This window comes from Corvus hawaiiensis, chromosome 4 (assembly GCF_020740725.1).
Source record: "Corvus hawaiiensis isolate bCorHaw1 chromosome 4, bCorHaw1.pri.cur, whole genome shotgun sequence".
In the NCBI taxonomy this organism is placed as follows: Eukaryota; Metazoa; Chordata; class Aves; order Passeriformes; family Corvidae; genus Corvus; species Corvus hawaiiensis.
In genome coordinates, this window is record NC_063216.1 from 16,979,404 (window position 1) to 16,997,029 (window position 17,626).

The window sequence follows — 17,626 nt, forward strand, 5'->3', positions numbered from 1 at the left end:
CCCGGCGCAGAGCGCGCTCCCGGCGGGTGCCATCCGCGGCCCGAGTCCTGTGTTGCTCGTTCCCCTCGGTCCCCTCAGAGCTGCCGGTCCGCTCAGACCCTTCGGTCCCCTTGCCTCGGGCGGCCTCCGCCGGTCCCCCAGCCCCGTCTGTCTCCGAGTCCCCGCCCCGAGCGAAGCGGTCCAGAGGGGCGCGGCCCGCCCACCGCGCTTCCAAAGCCGCACGGCGCGCGGTGGTGGGGTCCGGAGTTCGTGAGGCTCAGTGGGTCTGGGGCCAGTGAGGCACAGGGGGTCCGGGGTCAGTGAGGCACAGTGGGGTCTGGGGCCAGTGAGGCACAGTGGGGTCCGGAGTTCGTGAGGCACAGTGGGGTCTGGGGTCGGTGGGGCACAGTGGGGTCTGGGGTCAGTGAGGCACAGGGGGTCTGGGGTCGGTGAGGCACAGTGGGGTCTGGGGTCAGTGAGGCACAGTGGGGTCCGGGGTCAGTGAGGCACAGTGGGGTCCGGGGTCGGTGAGGCACAGTGGGGTCCGGGGTCAGTGAGGCACAGTGGGGTCTGGGGTCGGTGAGGCACAGTGGGGTCTGGGGCCGGTGAGGCACAGTGGGGTCTGGGGTCGGTGAGGCACAGTGGGGTCGGGGGTCGGTGAGGCACAGTGGGGTCTGGGGTCGGTGAGGCACAGTGGGGTCTGGGGCCGGTGAGGCACAGTGGGGTCTGGGGTCGGTGAGGCACAGTGGGGTCGGGGGTCGGTGAGGCACAGTGGGGTCTGGGGTCGGTGGGGCACAGTGGGGTCTGGGGTCGGTGGGGCACAGTGGGGTCCGGGGTCGGTGAGGCACAGTGGGGTCTGGGGTCGGTGAGACACAGTGGGGTCGGGGGTCGGTGAGGCACAGTGGGGTCCGGGGTCAGTGAGGCACAGTGGGGTCTGGGGTCGGTGGGGCACAGTGGGGTCTGGGGCCAGTGAGGCACAGTGGGGTCTGGGGTCGGTGGGGCACAGTGGGGTCTGGGGTCGGTGGGGCACAGTGGGGTCCGGGTCAGTGAGCTGGGGTGCCGGCAGCTGGGCGGGCGGAACGCGCTGTGTGATCCGCCGGTAGGAAAGGATTTGGGATCTGCCAGCCACGGCGGGGCAGCGGGAGGAGGCACCGCTCCCCCAGCCCATGCGGGCCGTGGGAGGTGCGGGCTTAGCAATTACCCCGATTATCCACGGCTCAAAGGAATCCACTGTGCCAGCGTATGCAAGCGCTTGTATTACATGATCTTCTCTAATACTCCTGAAATTTAAAGAGAAGAAAGTTCATGATGATAATAACACTAGGCTTCTAATGGGAAGATTATAGAATAATTTGCTTTCAGGTTGCAATTTCAATCTGCAAACAATTCTGTGTTTTTACATTTTACAGAAGTTCAAGCAAAGCAGCGAAATGCCATCTGAAGTCTAGAACAGCAGCATCTGGCAGAGTTTTGGTAGTACCAGCTGACTGTTGCATCAAAACCAAGTGTCAGGTACTGGTGGACTTCTGGAGGTCTCATAATCTTTAAGAGTCTGAAGACCTCATGCTTTCAGCTCTGCAGGCTTAGTTTCCTAAATAATAGTTCAGATATTTCTGTGTAGTGCTGCATTGCAGGCCAGAGATATGCTCTAAATGATTTTCTGCTCAAGTCCTCTTAAATACGTCTGAACACATCCAGGTCGGGTTTAGCTCCCTGTAAAAGGGGCAGGTTTCCTCTAAAATTTGTAAGAGGAACTGGCATCTGTATGTGACTCCAGTCACCACAAACCCCAGAGTTTCCATTAGGCTCACCCTGCAGTGCTAGTAGAGATTAAGTAGCTCAGAAGGGAGTTCCCAACAATTTTCTTGCCCAGCAGGGAGCTCCCCAGAGCTGGACTATGAAAATAAAACAGAGAACAGCATGTCTGAAATCCTCCAGGATTTAATTGCCTCACTCAGTACTTCAGAAATCCTCTTTAGCTACCTGCATGCAGCATTGCATCATAACAATGGGATGTTATAACATTTCAAAAGAGTCCAAGAGGAGTTCATGCTTTCCAAATACACCTAGGAGAGGTTATGTTGTGAGACCTTTTAGTTGTGGAAAGCATGCCATGAAGAGAGCAGAGTTCAAGCTCTTTTTCAATCTGAGTGGTCTTGAAGCCATAATTCTGCCTCTAAGTGAGCACCACAAGCACTAGACCTATTTCCAGTTTTCCCACTTCGAATTTAGCTCTCTAGCCACTTCTGTCTTGTTGGGCCATTCAGCTTCATCCATTCACCATTTCAATGAGCAGAGCAGAGCAGGCAGTGTCCTAATCCCAGTCCTGCCTGTCTTTTAGGTGCTTCCCTTCATTTAGGGAGAAGGAAGGTGTGAGATTGAACCCCTTTCAGTTCACAGGGAAGGAAGACGATGAAAAGGGAGATGAAACCTCATCTTCCTAGAAGAATCTTATTTCATTAAAAATGTGATTGTGACTCCTGGAATTTTTCCATTCTCTTCTAAAGGACAGGCCCAGCTCTGCTGTATTTTGTAATCTCTTCATGTGTGCTCTCACTTACTCAGACCTTAAGTGTGGGAGAGTACCATTTCTTAATCCATGTTTTGGAAAATGGACACCAAGGTGTTCAGAGAGGGACATTTCTGGACATCTGCAGAAGTTTGACAGAGCCAGTTAAATGGCAGGCAAGCAGGGGATTTTCAGAACATTATCAGATCAATAGGTTTTTCAGGGCTAAGCTCAATTTTGCTGGTAGACATCAGCTCTGTTTAAAAATGTTTTTTTATCCCTAAACTGTCACTAGAAGGCTGTTCCTGAACCACATTTCTTGAATAGTCAGGAGGAGTCTTATTTCTCCTGTAAAATGGCCAGTTCATAACCATCTGCTCCTCTGCTTTGTGTCCTTTGCCATTAGTATCTCCTATATAACACTGACAATACTAAGAGTGCTGAGCTTTATTCCCTTTATCCCCCATTCTCTGGCCCTCGGGGAGCTGAGCTCCTCTAGCTTCCTCTCGTGACACAGGTGCTACAAATGCTCCCCAACCAGTACTGCAACTGGTCCTTCAGATGGAGCTTCTCTAGAGCTCTACACAGCCCTTGCTAGGGAAGCTGAATCACAGATTCTGATTGCTTGTACTGTGATGAGCTGGTAAATCCAGGTAAATCCTTCCCTATCTCAACTTACATCAATGTTTTTAAATGTATTGCAATTCTCCCAGTACACAGTACCAAATTTGTTCCCAACACTGGACTCCCCTCCCCACATACACCCAGCCTTTTTCATTATCTGTGTCTTCTTGGGCTGCTTCTAACAGATAGTGCAATTTCTCCATTACATCACCTCTAGTTTAGCAAAAAGCATCTCTTGCAAAAAAAAAAAAATCCCAACAAACAAAAAAATTTAAGCTGAGGTGCATAAAGACAGCATGGATCCCATCCAAGAAAGCTGATGCAGCCTTGTCACAAGTACTACCAACCATACTGCAATTGTACAAGATGCAGTTTCGAGATTTATATCAAGTTGGTATCAAGTTTTTGATCAAGTTTATAGTTTATATCAAGTATTGTTGACAAGTATCAAGTCCTGTTTTTATCAAGTATCATGTACTATATGCTGCAATCTCTGTTGCAGACACATCTTAAATGTTTTACTGAAACAAGTCCAAAATAATTTCCCCCTAATTCCAGGAATATGAAGTAAGGACTGAAGGGAAAATCAAATCTATTTCAGTGGGGTTCTAATCTACCAGGTAACTTGCACGCAGCTTGCAAACTTCTGTAAGGAGACACCGACCCAGCCTGATGTCTGGCATGTAAGCTCAACAGGCACACCTTCTGTCTGTCATTTAACCACCCTCCATCCTTTCCATTTAGCAGCTATGTTAATTATGATACAGCCATGCCATTTTCCTAAGATGTGGACTAAATAAAGTCTTTCATACAAAAAGAGAGAAACTGATAGTGCACTTGAAAGGTGCCTTTAACTGCTTAGAAGAAAGGTACCATTGAAGTACCTGCAGGTAGCTGAAGGCATATAATTTATAGGAAAAGGGACCACATAGGATGGAGCATCAGCAGGATGTGACAAGCAGTACTGGGCAGGTGACAAATTATCAGGTCTTGTGTAAATCTGACAAAAATTTCTGTCATCAGAAAGAGAAGGAGGTCCAAGAAGTTATTGCTAAGCTGTGCTTAGAAACAGCAAATGTTTTCTATGATTTTTTTTTTTTACTTTCAGGTATTCATTAATAAAGCATTTTAAAAGAGATTGATGTATCACAGTAGCCTTTTCCATGGGGGAGGTGGAGAGGGATACAATAGCAAAATTTGCCCAATTATCACTCAGCAAGGCTAGTTCCAAAGTTGGAGAGGAAGTCTGACTTACTGAGTGCTAAGCCAGATCTACAGCCTAGAACTTCTCCAGAAGGATAAGGAAGTAGCTACTAGAATTTTTGGAGCCCAGGACACTTGCCAGTGCAGTCTGTCATGTGTGTGTGTGTCCTTGTCAAGTGACCTTGTCAAGTGATCATCTACCTAATCCAAAATTATCAAAGCCTCGTCTCTGCCTATCACCTTTCTGGGAATGCTCTGCTGTGAAAATTTTCTGCAGAAACACAAAGCATTTGTTGGCAAAGTTTAGGTGCCTTTGGTGAGTAATGCAGCCTTGGCCCACAATAGAAAGCCTTGCTCTCCTCTGCCTAAAAGGATCCAAAGAGCAAAACCAAGGGATTGCTTTACACTCCCTTGGAGATCTCTTATGTGGGATGCTGCAAGTTTACTCCTCTTGTTTCAGTGCATGCAGGCGAGAAAGAATATGAGCTCTGCTCTCTTTGTTATTCAAGTAACTTCTTTTTATGTTCCTCTGAAGGTGCTAATTTGTCACAGAAATTATAATCAATAACAGATATAATTCTATTTCTTTTGTGTGATCATCCTACCAGGGCTGGATACAAAAAGGGAAGTTCTACTGGATCAATGGCCAGGAGACTGTTAAACAGCCTTTCCTCTTTAAAATGCATGAAGAACTACAGGGCAGGAATGGAGAAGTGTTGAGTTACAGAGGGAGGTAAGCTGAGGACAAATACAGACCATAACCTGGACAAGGAATTTGTTACATTCCTGGTGCCAAGGTCTCACATGCACACTCACCACTGGCACAGCTGTACAGTGGGGAGCAGGGAAGAAGAAAGGACATTGAAATTGTCCTGCCAAGATAAGTTTTAATCGTTTTTAGTCTGTTTGCAACATCAACTGAAATCCCCTCACTACACTCTATTGTAAACCTCACAGAGAAACTACTCTTGGCACAAGCATCCTTCCTGTTCCATTGGCTTCCAGTTCTGTTCAAACCATGTGGACCAGCAAAGACTCAGCCACCTGGTGGGGATTTTTTTCTCTTTGCCTGTCATATGGCCCATTAAGCTTGCAAAGGTCTCAGGTTAACTACTCTCAGGTTACTTTGGCAAGAGGTTGTTTTAGTGAAAGCTGCTGACCTGTTTTTCCCTTGGGCCTGATCTTCTAACATTTGAGTAAGGATTTGTGGGTTTGGGTTAAGCTTCTGGGGACTGATTCTAAGTCACTATTGTTGTGCATAGTAAAGCTGTAGAAACTTGAGAGTATGAGCTCAAAAATTGGTTTGTGCATATCTCATACAGTAGATGATGATGGAGCAATTTTAGTGCAGCTACCGAACTTCACAGCATAACCCTTTGAACTAAGCTAAGAGGTCTTTTCTCTGACTTTCAGTTGTGACCATGGACTAGCAGACTCCAGTCTGTTATCAGCTATGAAGATCTGTATGAAAAGGGTAATAAAAAATCCAAATCCAGGTAGATAAAGCAACCTCTGTTATTTCCCATAGGCTTCTGCCATGATCTTTTCCAAAGGAAAATAAAATGAAAAATGAAGCATCCATTTCACATACCTTTTGCTAGGATCCAACACGAAGTCATTCTGTAGAGGCAGAGCTCTGTGCTCTCTGTGGCTGAAGCATGGGGGTTGTAGGTCTAGCTTTTGAAAAAATCTCTTTACGGGTCCTGTTTCAAGCTGTGTGCTCCTACCAAACTGGGATCTTCATTGTGGAAGCTGTATGGGAAGTCCTTTCTCTGGTTGCTTTGTCTTTAGTACTTAGTGTACTACTACCTGGCTTGTGGTTTACTTGTGGAAACCATTTTGTGACTATTGCTGAGCCCTAAAATATAGGGGAGGTTCTCAGATCTAGGTGCATACCATGCCCTAAAGATTCTGGCTGTTGAAATGCAAATTCCACTGCCAGCCCTTTCTTCCTCTAGGTGATGTGGGAGGGAGAAATGTGGTAATGCAAATTTAGAAAAGATAATATAAAGGATGTGTTAACTAAAAAAGCCATACTGAGCACATTTGCCTTTGGCCATCTTGTTTGCAAACAGGTCTCTCTCAAGAACATGCTGTGACAGCAGGCAGGGATGAGCACCATACAAGCGGCCCATGCTGGACATCACTGTGCTGCTGGCCAGGGTCTGCTTAATTACAGTGCATGTAACACACTCACTGATCATCAAGAGCTTCCACCTCATGCTAAAGGACTGAAAACAGTGACTGAGTGCTGGCACCAGAGGCTTGCTTTGTCAACTTATTGGAAAAAGCCTCCAGCACTCAGCACATTTTCGTATCTGAGGATGGCTGGAAACCAGTGTAACTGGTTCAGGTAGGAGAAGCAAAGACTTTTCATATCTTGAATTCCTTGGTGTGAGCTGTGTTTTTCCTTCTCAAAGTCAAACAGAAAAATCCTGAGAGTTAAAATTTGCTTCTCAGGTCTGATATCAAAAGCCATTGCCTTTATTCTTCATAATTTCAAAACTATTGCATGGAACAAGGAGCCTAGAACTATTTCACATGAACATGGTCCAAATACTGTTTCACGTGAACATGGTCCACGTTTATTTATATTTTCACTTTATTTTTGTTTCATAACTTTGTGGCCTGGTATGTATATTGCAACAGTTTATTGCAAAAAGATCCCGTGCAGCTTTAGACATCCTGCTAATGAGACACAGCAATGACCATGCCCAGTGCTAACTTGCAACCTTGGCTTGTTTCTTATTAATTACTTTTGGAGGATATGTTGTTTTTATGGCAGAAAACTAAGAGAAAAGAGTATGGCTAACAAACTGGGGGAAAGTTTGGATAACCTCCAGAGTTAGATTTTCAACTCCTGCAGAGCACAAGCACCTTTTCTGTTGTACTAAGACAACCATTTTCTCTCTGAAGCTATGTCACTTCTACCTTAGCTATATTATTATTTTTAATTACAGTTATAGATGTTACTGTACCTAATAACTTCTAGGTGGAAAACAGTGTTGCATCTCTGAGATCTAATATCTTTTCATAACAAGGTCTAGTAATAAGCTCCTTTTAACAGCTGCTGAGACAGATTCTCAGCAAAGTCTCTTCCTTGGTCTTGACCTAAGAAAATATTTCAGTCCTGTAATTGCTCTAAAGACTAGGTGTTTGTCTTCCTAACTCTAAGACCAGCAATATTTAGGGAATTATTCTAGATACAGATATGTATGTAAGGAACACTTCCTCTGGCAGAGATGTATTTCAACCTTGTCTTGCACACAGTGATCCATTAGCCAAGAAATACACATGATTATTTTATAGTCACCTCCTTTCAGAGGTTTCTGTTCTGCAGAGAAACAACTGGTCCTTCATTCAGCACCCCTGAGAGGCGGAAGCTCATGAGAACAGTGTGAAACTAACATTTGTCATAAAAGAAAATGATTGTTTGTGTAAACAGAGACCACTAAGCTGCTTAGCATGCATTAACACCTTCTTAACATTTGAAAATGTGTTAAGAAATTCTAGAGAGGAGATTATGGAGCTGAACATAGGTGAAGATGTTGTCAACAGAGTGTGTGGGTGGGATGTAAACATAAGGGCTGTGCATAAATATGGGTCTTTGTTAGAGTAGTCCTGGTTCTCTTGATTCTTTAAATACCAGGGATTTGAAATTCCTGGATTTTTTTCCTTCCAGTTGGAGAAGGGAAGGAAGTCATACAAACCCAGTTGCATGTTGCAGGTGGCTAAATCAAGCCACTGGCTGGGTGACAGAACCCTGCAATGCCAGCACAAAAGGGACAGTGACTTCACAAGTGCCACAGAAAGTTGCCCAAAGGACTTAATGCAGTTTGCCTTGGAAAGCAAAAAATTCTAGTGAGCTTTTGGGCAGCAATGCCAACTTGGGCAGTCAGTGCCAGCCCTCTGCCACCTTTGGCTGCTCATATGAGCATCAGTGCACAGTGGACTGGGTGGAGGAGCTGCACTGCCAGGAAATAGCTTTTTCCTCCTGTTTCCCTCTGTGTTTGTCTACTTAAAGCATCCTGCTGCTGAACAGTGAACCACCTGTGGCCTCACCATGGAAAAGCTTCCTTAGGGCTTATGTAAGCCAGGTGACCTGGGGAAAGTCATTCCCTGGCACGGAGCAGAGGGGAGCTGAGGTAGGAAGGGAAGCAGCCTCAGCAGGGGCGATGTTCCCTGTGTGCTGCACAGCATTTAGGGACCTTTCTGCTCACTCAGCTGTCCTGCAGGTTTGAGGGACTTAGTGAAAGGTACCCTTGTGTTGTGAAGCTGTTGGACAATCGGCCACTGCCCATTGTGGTCACACTAAATTCATTCTGTAGCTACCAGGCTTCCTAAAAATTGGGAGGAAGGAAAGAAGAGACAATTTAGGAAGCCTGCCTTTCCCCTAAAAGGAGAAAGTTCCTGTTTGTGGAGCTGGAAGTTTGGAGCAGCTATTCCAGAACACAGCTTGAGGAGAGTGGCTAAAGTCATTAGAGCTGGCCACAGTTTCACCACTGTGTTCTAGGAGTTGTCCTAAGTGACCTTTCTCAGGCAGCACCTGTTTTAATCATTGAATTGTAGCACAAGAAGGAGGATTTGGGAAAGGCTCTTTGTCCTGTAGCTCTGCCTTAAGAGGAATAGAGAGCTTTTTCTCTTTCTTTGTGGGGGAAGGATGTTATTTAAGGCCAGTGAGGAAGATATGTAAGCTGTGCATATCTCATTGGTTTGAAGTAAACATCTGTTCTCCTCATCCTCCTGTCAGTTGTGTTAGGCAGCCACCTGTGCAAGGCCCTGGCTGCTGTGAATCTCATTTTGAAGAGTTCACCATTCTTCCCAAATGTTGCCCAGGAAATTTAGACACAGCCTTAACACTAGGTAAATTTTATCCCAAGGGATCAAGTGTTTCAAGAGAGCTGATGAAATGGTGAAGGCAACAATATCTAACTCCTTTGGTTGGTCTAATTTTCACCTAGATTGATTGGTTTCATTTTCATGTAGATATGATCCAATTGTTTAGTAGGCAAATGATCAGTACCGCAGAAACCAAGAACCTGTTAAGCTCCCCACTTAACCAGGAATCCTAACAAGTTTAAGGAGGATATGAGGGCTCTGCAGAGGGATCTGGATAGGCTGGATCCATGGACCGAGGGAAGTGGTCTGAGGGTCCACAAGGCCAAGTGCTGAGTCCTGCTATTGGGTCACACCAACCCCCTGCAGCTCCAGGCTGGGGCAGAGGGGCTGGAAAGCTGGGAAAGGCCCTGGGGCTGCTGGGGACAGCGGCTGGACATGAGCCCAGGTGTGCCCAGGGGGCCAAGAGGCCAATGGCACCTGGGCTGTGCCAGCCATGGGGTGGCAGCAGGGCCGGGGCAGTGACTGTCCCCTGTGCTGGGCACTGCTGGGGCCACACCTCAGATCCTGGGGCAGCTCTGGGCCCCTCCGGACAAGAAAGGCATTGAGGGGCTGGAGCGTGTCCAGAGAAGGGAACTGAGCTGGGGAAGGGGCTGGAGCAGCAGGAGGGGCTGAGGGAGCTGGGAAAGGGGCTCAGCCTGGAGCAAAGGAGGCTCAGGGGGGACCTTCTGGCTCTGCACAACTCCCTGACAGGAGGGGGCAGCCAGGGGGGTTGGGCTCTGCTCCCAGGGAACAAGGGACAAGAGGAAACGGCCTCAAGCTGTGCCGGGGGGGGGGGGTTCAGGTTGGACATCAGGAGGAATTTCTTCATGGAAAAGGTGGTCAGGCATTGGAAGGGGCTGCCCAGGGAGGCAGTGGAATCTCATCCCCATCCAAGGAAAGCTGGACATGCCACTGATGTGGCAGCTCTGGGCTGGGTGACAAGGTGGGAATTGGTCACAGGCTGGACTTGATGATCTTGGAGGTATTTTCCAACTTCAGTGATTCTGTCATTTACAATCAGCAAGAAGGTTACTGTGGACTCCCAGTGTCACCAGTTGTTGAAATGCCATTACAAATCAACAAGTCCCTATCTACGGGTATTAGGATTTAAAAATAATTTCCAGGTCTAGATCTTCAATTGCTGCAAATCATTGTATTCACTTTTCAAATGTGCTGGTGAATTTGTTTTAGAAACCAGCAAACTGTTCTGCTTGGATAATACTTTTTATTTTTAGTGTTTCCCTTTAATTCAATGATGTTTTTCAGCAAGAAAAACAGTATAAAATTTGTACCAGAAATTGTACAGGAGTCCTGACATCTTTCCCTGCTCTGCTCTGCTGGAAGACCAAGGACTTTTCACTTCCTGATACTTTGTATTTCATCCCTTTTGTCTCTTGTACCGTTCTCGATTGCTCTGCTCCTTCCTCCTCTGCTTCCATGTCTGTATGCTCCCTGTCTTCCCTTCCTTCTCCTGCCACTTCTCTGCTTTTAGGCTTAGCCGATACCATTAGCTTACTTCAGAAAGACAAAAGTGAAAGTTTGCTGGATTAGAAAGCTGAACTGAAGCAGGTAAGCAGGTACCAGAGGAGGCTCTGCCTCCTTGGCATGAGCCAGCTGGTGGCTTGGTTCTGTTTGCAGCCATACAGTGGGGTCAGTGCAGGCTGCGGGTGCTCAGGCACATTTCCAAACATTTTGTGACTTGTGGGCAGCCCCTGCTTCCCTCATCCAGATGTGCAAGGGAGAGGGCAGAGCACTGTGCCAGCTAAAGCTGGTTAGTGGGTCAGGGAGCTGGCTCTGGCATGGGAAGGGACTGACCTTCACCTCTGCCCTCTGCCATTCCCCAAAAAACAAGCCATGGGAACCAGACTTCTGCTGTGCCTGTTCTTTCAGAAGTCCAGAGCCTTTTCAGTTTCTGTCTGTGCTGTGACCAGAGTGACCAAGGGCTGGGGGCTTTTTGGCCTGTCCATTCTCCCCCGCCCATTCTGCTCTCTGTATATCCCAGGCAGATGTCCCTGATGTGCTCCTGATGTCTGTACATGTGCCTTCTGAGAAATGCTGCTGAGGACCATGCTGGTTACATTTTTAACCATCTTAAATTGTGTACAAAACAGTAATTGACATCTTCTAAGGCCTTAAGTTCTTGTCCACGCACTGGAAAGGCAAAAAATAATTTTCTCTCCTTCCCTAATCCATTCTAATTTACGAATCTAGGTCACCATGTCACACCACCCCTTTACTCACCATTCCCCCCACTTCTTTCCCAGCTGCTCAGTGTTGGCTTGCTGTAGGGAATTTGGCTGTGGCATGATGCCAGTTATGTTGTGAAACAGCCAGACTGTTCTTAATTCCTAGCTGGTGAATTCAGAGAAACTCTTAACTTCAACTTTACCCACAGTGATAGATCTGTCCTGACTTGTCCTGTGAAATGAATAATAGTCCAAAAATAGGAGTAAATACCATGTCCTTTCCCTAACTAAATACTGACTTTGGTCAACCCAAGAAACAACGTTTGTTTGCTTCAGTCCATTTCAAAAGCAAAGCATGAAGTTTGATCTCACTGAACAAGATCTGAACAAGAAAACTCCCTAATTCAATTTACCTCTTTCCAGAGAACACTGTCACTGTTTGCCAGCCCGCTGCCCACTGATTTCCACTGAGCCCTCCTAAATGTGCACACACCCAAAGAACAGTTCCTGTTGTGTTTAGCTGAGCTGTGCTCCTGGTTTCAGCCAAAGATGATGTCCTGACTGCCAGCAGATCAACCCCTTCTTTGCCATCTCAGAAAGGGGATGGTATGTATCCTGCTGCACAAGAGACGAGGCTAATACTGATTATTCCCAGGATTCACAGCAACATCACAGGAAGCTCATGAAGACTGCAGTACATGCAGGCAGAGGATTCACTGTCCTTTAGCAAGTTCTTACTTTTTATTCTCCAAACTCAAGAAACAGGCATTTTCCTACCACAGCTGAAGTGTTCCATCATCTCTGGAGGTTCTGTGGAAGGGAGGAGATAATTTACACTAATTCCGAAGAAACACAACTGCTTTACTGCCCTCCCCCCTCCAAAGCTAGGCATGCAGAGTATAAGTGAAGATTAACTAGGAGACTAGGGGGAAGAAAGAATACAGGTAGTTGAGATAAGTAATCTTATCTTTAGATGACCTCTTTTAATCTTATTTGTTGCCAAGATCAGCATAAGCCCAAGTTCTGCATATTCAGAAGACAAAAAAGCAACACACTTAGTAGTGTTAATCTTTATTTTGCATTAAATTTGCCAGGCAGAACAAGAAGCTTGATTTCATGGGGGCATTTCAAAGTTCAGCTAAATAATCATGCCTTATAGACAGGAACTTTGAGTGTACCATCAGGATAAACTGTTTCTCTAGCATAATTACAGGCACATATTTTGATATTTCTCTACTCACAGACATCCATGTAGCTTTGCCTACCTCCATTGTACCACAAAAAATAATACACACACACATATATATATAAATATATATATATACACAGAACAACTAACAGCATAAGCACCAAAATACAGTTTTAGGTCTTTTACTGCATCATAGGTGTTTATAAACTGAGGTGTTAATTTGTCACAGCTTAGAATCAATGGTTTAACTGCATAGACACATTTATGCTTTATCTTATGCGTTGCACTTTCTAACCTTGGTGTCTGCTTATAGTTTTCAGCCTTTTCCTGAGTACCAGTGGAATGCTGTTCTGTGTGGAGCCATGGTAATCCTGGCCCCAAAGAGCAAGGTGCAGCCTCTGGAAATACCAAGACTCAGTCACGAGTAGCTGCCACAAATGTGAATACAGTTCGTCTCAGTCCATGCATGTGGGCTGTTCCCTCAGTTCTGGCAAATCTCAGATCACCACCTTTGCTGTAAACAAGTAGATAGGAGAGCATGCTGCAGCCTACAGCACGTGTTTCCTCATCCAGAGCTCTCCAGGCGTCCACTTGATGGTTGCATTTCACATGTCTTGGTTACAGAGATTGAGGTATAGAGGTTTAGTAACATAATTGAGATTACAATAGGGAACAAATGAACTAAAGCTTCCCCTTTCTATTTGCTAACTAGCCATGAGGAGAGGTTATTTCTTAAGGAGGTCCTTGACAGCTGTGTGCTGTGAAGTCCTTGAATGCCCCCCTTTTCCTTGCTTTTCCTTGAACACTTTGCCCTTTTCCTTTGCTCTTAGCCTTTGTAGGCAGCAGACTCCTTGCCCTGTTGCTTCAACACCAGGCAGCCCTCCAGCCTTCCTCCAGCACATGTTGCAGCTCTGACCCCATTAATCTTGCCAAAAGGCTTTTCCAAGTGGAACATTGAGAATCACTGGACTTTCTCCTCTTGACAGGGGCGAGCAATCTATTATCTTCATGGAAAATATCTGTTAGCAATGGGTAAGTTGTGAAAGCAGTAATACCCCAAGGGCTGTCTGACCCATGGAAAATTAAAAATCCAGAAAAATACTTTACATCAATGCCTTCTTAAAGAGACATTAAGAGGTTTATTGAGTTTACAGCTAAAAATATTTTTGTGTAGGGAACCATTGATGGGTCAAAAAGATTAGTTATAATTCTGTAATTCTTTCAAGGACTATGTAGAGGCAAATCACTCCTCCTGGATCAGTTTCTAAATTGGTGGGGTAGGGGTGTAACTAGTTTGAAAGAGTCTTTAGACAGTCACTTTGTAAAACACAATTTCATATAATCTACATTCAAATCCAATGTCCCACAGAAAGAGCATGTGGGAATTCTTCCCCATGGTTTTATGGAAAGGTCCAGCTGTTAATCACTGTCTTAGGGTTACTTTATGATGTGTATCACATATCGCTGCCCTATGCCCAGGAATTATTTTTGTGCCTTTCTATGCCTTTAAACTGAGCCTGAGAGGGGAGAGGAAAACCTGAGCAACACTTTTTCAAAGCAGTTTGCAGCTTGTTCAAGGTCACACAGAGATAGAGACTTTTTTTCAGCTGCGGCAGGAGAGCGAGGAAGCACCTGGCTTGCTGCTTTCCAGTCAGCTTTTGGCCAGTTTTTTTCAGCTTCTTTTTCTCCAGAGACTGAGAGCTGAACTTTTTTCTTCCCTGGAATCTCGGATTTTCTCTCTTTTCTGCTGGACTGCTTCAATATCAGAGCACATCGGGAGGCTTTTCCACTGAGCACAGAGGGCCTGGCCCTGGGCCAAGCCCCAGCTCCGAGGAGACCAAAGGGAGGACTCTAACACTTTCCCAGTTTTTTCTCCACAGCGAGAGATTTTATTATTTAGCATCATTATCCCTTTTCCCATGTGTTTGTTAAATAAATAGTTTTTATCTCTTTCACTTTCCTTCGAGGAAAATTTATTTTTTCCCAAACCTGGTGGGGAGGGGTGGTAGCAGCCTGCCTTCTCTCAGAGGATATATTTCTAAATTTGGCCAAACCGGCACAATCACTCACTGATGAATCCTAGAAGTATAAGAGATCTAATGTCAGATGGTGGTCTATTGTACAAACCCTTCCCACCACATATCCCAGACAGCTCACAAACACTTTAGTCATCCTGAGTTGCAGACACTTCAGTCACCTCTCACAGCCCAAGACCTCAAAAAACCGTTCAAAATGCAGCCAACACTGATAAAACATTCCTTCAACTCCCATTCCTGTGAATTGGCTGTGATGTCCTGTACTGAGGGGATGAATTCATTCCCTTCCTTTCTGTCTCTTGTATTGACAGCTTTAGTGAATCCAGAACTTCAGTCTCAGTCTTCTGCTCTGCTTAAACCTACAGCATAATTCATTTTCCCTTCCTGAGAAATCAGACCAAAGCTGTCCTTAACATTTACCAAATCTCTTGACTGAATCCACAATATGCTGCTCCCTATTAAACCTAGGAAATTTGTTCAGTATTCCCATCCTGCTCACCATATACTACTAATTAAATATTATGTTAAAAATCCTTTTATTTTCACAGAATGGAATGGACATGAAATTGTCTCCAAGAAAACCAGATTTCTGTGGGTTCCCTGAACTGTGGCCCATCAGTAGTGCACAGAGTCTAGTTCAAAGAAACAGTGCCTGCAGTTTCAACAGGGACCAGTTCTATGAGGGAATGTTCCTAATACAGATATTTTTCTGCCTTTTTAAACCTAGTTCTGTATATATTTGGTATTTCATCCATGGATATTCTGCCTACCAGAAGCCTCACTCCCTAACAGAAAATCATTCTCATCCAAGCCCTTGCTGTTAACACATTTTGTTTCCTCCTTCGAATAAAACCTCTGAGTTTACAGCAGACTGCAGGTTATCCTCTCTCATCGTGGTCTGTTTTGTGACATGGATGAGGAGCCACAGAAGCAGCTAAAACAGCACAACTGAGAAGGTGGCACAGAAGCAAATTAGCAAGAATGAACGATTGAGGTTGGGGCAAAGAAGGAGATGGGGAGATAACTGACCAAGAGAAGGTATGGTGGAACAGCCATCTGAAATGTTCTTTGGCTTTTTGTGGGATCTGGGATATGTGCTGTCACTGCTTCAGAACAGAAATGGTAAAGTTTAATGTACACAAAAGATCTACTTTAACTGAAATTATGAGACAGTCCTAATTCTGTTGAAAAATTTTGTCTTTTGTTAAAAAAAGCATTCCTGATGTCAAGTAAGTTTGATTAATTTGTAGTTTCCTGGAATGACAAAGTAAGCTACATCTTCAAAGGAATGCTGCGAAGCAGCAACCAATGCAACCAAGCTTGTCAAATGTACATTTCATAATTAGAAAAGGGTACAATATAGAGAAAGACTGTATAAGATGACCTTTAAATCTTGAAACAACTCTTTAAAATACCAGAAAACAGGTTATAGAGGAGAACATTGCATTCAATAATGTAATTTTCATGAGTTGTTTGAGGCATGTATCTCAAGCATATTTGAATCTGCAAGTACAATCGACATACTAATTAAAAAGTCCTTGCTGCAGCTCATAAGATCCAGTTAAAATCTCAGAATGTTGTTTGACTTGCAGTCCATTTTCTGCATTTCCATAGTTTGATTTTTCTGTGTGACAGCAGATTCAAAGGACCACAGAATGTTACCTCTGTATTCATTATTATTAGTGCAACATCAAAATATAGCTTCTCTTTTTCTCATTCTCTTTTGCCTTCCTTTACAGAAAAGGGACAAAAAGCAGACTAAGACCCAACAGTTGGTGCAAAACACAAGGAATTACGTAAACAGATCTTTTTTGCTTGAGGCTTTGCACTTAAAACTAAGTTTTGTCATAATCTAGTGGGCAACATCTCACTAGACATTTACAGGAGGAAAAACACACTGCTCAAGTATTTAGCTGACATAAATTGTCATAGAGCAGAAAGTGGATGGTGTTATAGTATTTACAATTAAAATGTGACAAGTAGTCCAGTAAATATTGTTTTGCTTTATCCTACAGTTTTTCCTTTGTGATGCCAACAGCAGCAGCAATCTGGAAAGCAGGTTTGGAACAGATTAATGCAGTCCTATTTCCAACAGAAAATTTACATTCTCAGTAGCTGGAAGGCACATACACAGGCAATGTGGGTGCTGGTTTCTCAATTGCAAAGCCAGACTTATTAAGCCAAATTGTCCCAGCTTATTAATCTTTTTCCAGCTTCATTTACATGTAACAGCACAGAATGTAATGCTGGTATAAATCAAGTTAAATCAATGCCACGTGTAAGAGAACTAGGAACAGACTTAATTTGTCGGGCAAGAAGGAACACTCCCTTTCAGGTCAAATTTTCAAAATCTGGCAGGCTGAATTTCTTGCTAAATTCTGACAGCCCCATTCAACATGTGCCTGGCTTTTATAAATGCTACAGTCTAATTATAGGATAGTTTAAGCAAGAATTACAAAGGTTGCATCATGTAGCATCTAGAACTGGGGAGGAAAACAGACTCCTTTTTATTGTCAAAGTGCTACTCTTTCTTCTGTTTGTTGGCTTTCTCCTTGCATATGTTATTTACTTAGGCTACGAGGTATCCTTTTTAACCAAATCCATTCAAATCCATATTTCATCCCAAGCTTACTTCATCCCTGTGACAGACAGATGGAAAGCAATGCAGTTTATGCTCAACATGTCCCTAGTACTGAGGGATGGCATCTGGTAGTCACAGCTGTAGCTCTCCATTGGAAACCACCCTCTTGACAGAGAAAGAAGCATCTGAAGTTGCATCAGTCACTGCAATTTCAGTGTGTGGATGCAAATTTCACCATGTGAAATTGCAGTGTAAGAAACTGTACACTTTTTTTTTAATTGCCAGAAGCCATTTACTGATCTTTACCCATCACTTGGAAATGATAGCTCTTTCTTCAGGTAAAGGTCAAATCAGGAAGGAATAAACAGTGACTCCACTCAAAGATAGTGCTCCATTTGAAAACTAAATTAGACAAGAATAATGCAGGCTGGTTGTTCAGCG

General features: G+C 44.6%; 1 long non-coding RNA gene across 1 annotated transcript; it reads left to right on the forward strand.

Moving 5' to 3' along the window:
• Positions 1-1,031: 1,031 nt before the first annotated feature.
• Positions 1,032-16,692, forward strand: LOC125325414. Its single transcript, XR_007203319.1, has 4 exons — positions 1,032-1,491; positions 4,924-5,048; positions 13,555-13,600; positions 15,153-16,692. It is a non-coding gene; the product is annotated as an uncharacterized LOC125325414 (long non-coding RNA).
• Positions 16,693-17,626: the final 934 nt, after the last annotated feature.